This window comes from Eptesicus fuscus, chromosome 1, assembly GCF_027574615.1.
Source record: "Eptesicus fuscus isolate TK198812 chromosome 1, DD_ASM_mEF_20220401, whole genome shotgun sequence".
Lineage (NCBI taxonomy): Eukaryota > Metazoa > Chordata > Mammalia > Chiroptera > Vespertilionidae > Eptesicus > Eptesicus fuscus.
In genome coordinates, this window is record NC_072473.1 from 10,622,323 (window position 1) to 10,625,844 (window position 3,522).

The 3,522-nt window shown below is 41.2% G+C and overlaps 1 pseudogene; it reads left to right on the top strand.

Moving 5' to 3' along the window:
* The first annotated feature begins 2,442 nt into the window (after positions 1 to 2,442).
* Positions 2,443 to 3,149, top strand: LOC103297833 (vesicle transport through interaction with t-SNAREs homolog 1B-like; annotated as a pseudogene).
* The last annotated feature ends 373 nt before the right edge of the window (positions 3,150 to 3,522 follow it).

Sequence of the window (3,522 nt, forward strand, 5' to 3'; positions counted from 1 at the left end):
AACTTTCTCCTGTCCTTCAGAATAACAGTGTCTCTTAACTTGCTTTTCTTTCACCCAACAGTGTTTATATAAGTTTTCTAGGGCATTGGTATTTGAGAAAATGGGAAGAAATAGTTGTTTTATTATCAAAATAAATATCTTAATGAAATAATGTGGTATCTAATGTTCAAGTTGTGGTGTGTGTTTTTTAAAGGCACAAAAATCTTATTACAATAATACCCTTGTTGAAAATTTTTAAACAAATTTAGTATTTTTTAAGTTCAGTAATAATAATAATGGGGAAAATCTTTCCACTGCCTTTATCAGTGAGACTGATTAACCTGGCATTATAGAAACCATAACCAATACTCAGAATCCAAGATGTGCAGGACCTTTGTCTATATTTGATGTTTTACAAAAGCTTTGATGTGCATAAAATGTAGATTCTCTGGTCCTGTACCCAAAGATGCCAATTCATTAAGTCTAGAGGTTCACCTGGGAATCTGCACTTTTACTGAACAGTTGTAGGTGATTTTGATGTTGGCGGTCCAAGGATCATTCCTGGAGAAGATGGTTCTGTAGCTCCTTTTGACATGGTAACAATGCAACCTAGTGCTGCATGCCGCTCTCTGGTGGCATGGCTGTTACTGAAGATCCTTCAACAAAGATCTTCAGGGGGTGACTTTATTGCAGTTTGACATTTTGAAATACATTCTGAATTATCCTCAATTATAACAGTTGTTTTTGGTTCAACACCTTTGATTTATTCACTAAAATCCTCCTGCCAATTAATGAATATGCAAGAGCATATCTGGTAACTCTCCATAGCCACAATACATGTTTGGCCAGAATACGCTGGTTAGATAATAGAGGTGGGGCTGCCTATTCACCCAGTTTTGAAATCCAAATGAAATGTTAGAATTCAAATAAAGGGCTCTTAGCTTATCACCATTATACATCAGAAAAGCAATTATGTCATTTACAGCAAATACTCATAGATGGTGCCTACACATTAAAAAGATGTTGAAACGGTAAAAAGAAGGGGTTGAATTTGGACAAAGATAGGGTTATTTTGACAATTGGTATATAGTGTTGTCTGTTTTGCTGAATTTCATCAACTACTGCTTCTGTTAATTTTGTGTTGATGCAAGCAAGATTTGAGAAGGCTTCTGGTGAATTCTAGACTGTGTCTGAGTAGCGTATCCTTCATCATAAACACCTGGAGCAGGGAGGGGTCAGGAAGTTGCTGCACCAGAGAATGGCTTTTCTCCCGCTGCATGAGGGCTGGACTATCTCTACAAGGAGGCCAGATAAACTCTCACAAATGAGTTACAAGGTAGAGTTCTGTGAGAGCCAACTATTTACTTCCTCCCTTCTTACCCCTCTTTTTTTCTCTGTTGGCATCCTGCAGAAGGTAAGGGAAGTGTGGTAGAATGTATTATTCGTTTACAATTCTTCTTTCTATTCCCTTCACTGTGTCATGACTTCACTAGGTAGATTATGCTTCTCTGTCCCGTTGACTGAGCTTGGCCATATGACTTGCTCTGGCCAGGAGAAAGTGGGCAGAAGTTATGAATGAGTTCTGAGCTGAGATGGTAAATGGCATTGAAAATTTCTGCTAGGTTCTTCTTATATCTGTCATCTACCATGAGAAGAGCATGCCTTGGGAAGCTGATGGTTCCAGAATTAGATACATGTGGAACAGGCCTGGATCTGATTCATAGCCTTAAGCAGAGCTGCCATAACTGACCCAGAGACACATGAGTGAAAACAATACTGTAAATGTTGTTTTAGTAAGCCACTAGGGTTTTGAACGGGGGGTGTTTGTTATACAGCAGCATCATAGCATTAACTAATACAGGAAGGTAACCTCCATTTACTCAGGATTCTATCCTTGCCAAATACTATTTACATTAGCTCATTTAATCTACAAAATTTCCTTCTGAGTTCTGAGTACTCCCATGTTTCATGAAAAATCTGCTCAGAGAGGCCAAGAACCCACAGCTAATAAGCAGCTGAACCAGAAGTTCAAATTCACATGTCCAAATAGAGTGATTATTTAATGGCTTTTTTCCATCTTACTGCAGTTAACACTACAGGTGATAACAACAACATAAATGTAATCCCACTCTTTTATGAAGGGCTTTACAGTCCAATGCACTTTCATATTATCTTTTTTCATCAATAAAAAATGTCCAATTACTAATTGGGATATTTAGTTCTATTTAGTTATGCTCTATATTAAATCACAGCCCATGTGATTTGAAATAGTTAGGGAAGTATTGTGCTTTAGAAACCACAGGAAGGCTTAAAATAGACTGGAATGAAGCACCTCTTCCTAGGTGGCCGCGGTGGTGGTGGTGGTGGTAGCTGTGATGCCTGCAGGGCTGGGCAGCTGACTGCTGGGGTAGGAGAGGGCCTGGGCCCGAATCTCGGTACTGCTGCCGAAGTGCAGCCTGCGCCATGGCCACCTCCACTGCCTCCTCAGAGCATTTCGAGAGAAACTGCATGAGATTTTCCATGGCCTCCATAAAGACCTACGCGGAGGGGGAGGGAGGGAATGCTGGAGCAGCTAGGGGCTCGGGGGACAGAAGAGAAGAAGAAATTGATCAGAGATTTTGATGAAAAGCAACAGGAAGCATATGAAATGCTGACAGAGATGGAAGAGGAACTATGTTACGCACTCCTATCTTTTCGTAACCCTATGTCTAAGCTTTGAAACTACCGGAAGGACCTTGCCAAACTCCACCGGGGAGTGAAAAGCACGCCTTTGACAGCCACACCTGGGGGCCGAGGAGACATGAAATATGGCACATACACTGTAGAGAATGAGCATATGAATCAGCTACAGTCTCAGGGTATTGCTTTTGCAAGGCACTGACAGTCTGAACAGGGCCACCCAGAGTATTGAGAGTTCTTATCGGATTACCACAAAGACTAACCAGATTGGCTTGGAAATTATAGAACAGCTGGGAAAGCATTGTGACCACTTGTAATATACCAAGAATAGACTGGTAAATACAAATGAAAACTTGAGCAAAAGTCAAAAGATTCTCCAGTCAATGTCCAGAAAAGTGACAACCAACAAGCTGCTACTTTCCATTGTCATCTTACTAGAGATAGCCATCCTGGGAGGCCTGGCTTATTACATATTCTTTCACAAGCATTGAACTTCCTGCACGGAAGGGTTTGTGGACCAGAACTTTGACCCTGAGAATGAATGGTGTTAGAAATGTGGAATAAGCATATAGTTGCTGTGAGCTAACGGTTCAAGGATGCACTGTGTAGCCAGACTGTGGGAAGAGGGAGGGAAGACAGAAAGAACATTATAAACTGATGAACAAAAAGATAGATACAGAGGCAGTAAAGCATCAAACAGACTGTCAAATTACAACGGGAAGGTTAGGGAGAGGTGGGGGAGATAAGAGATCAACCGAAGGACTTGCATGCATGCATATAAGCATAACCAATGGGGGGACGCAAAACACTGGGGGGTGAGGGCATGTATGGGAGTGGGGTGGGGGGGCAATGGTAAGATATGTA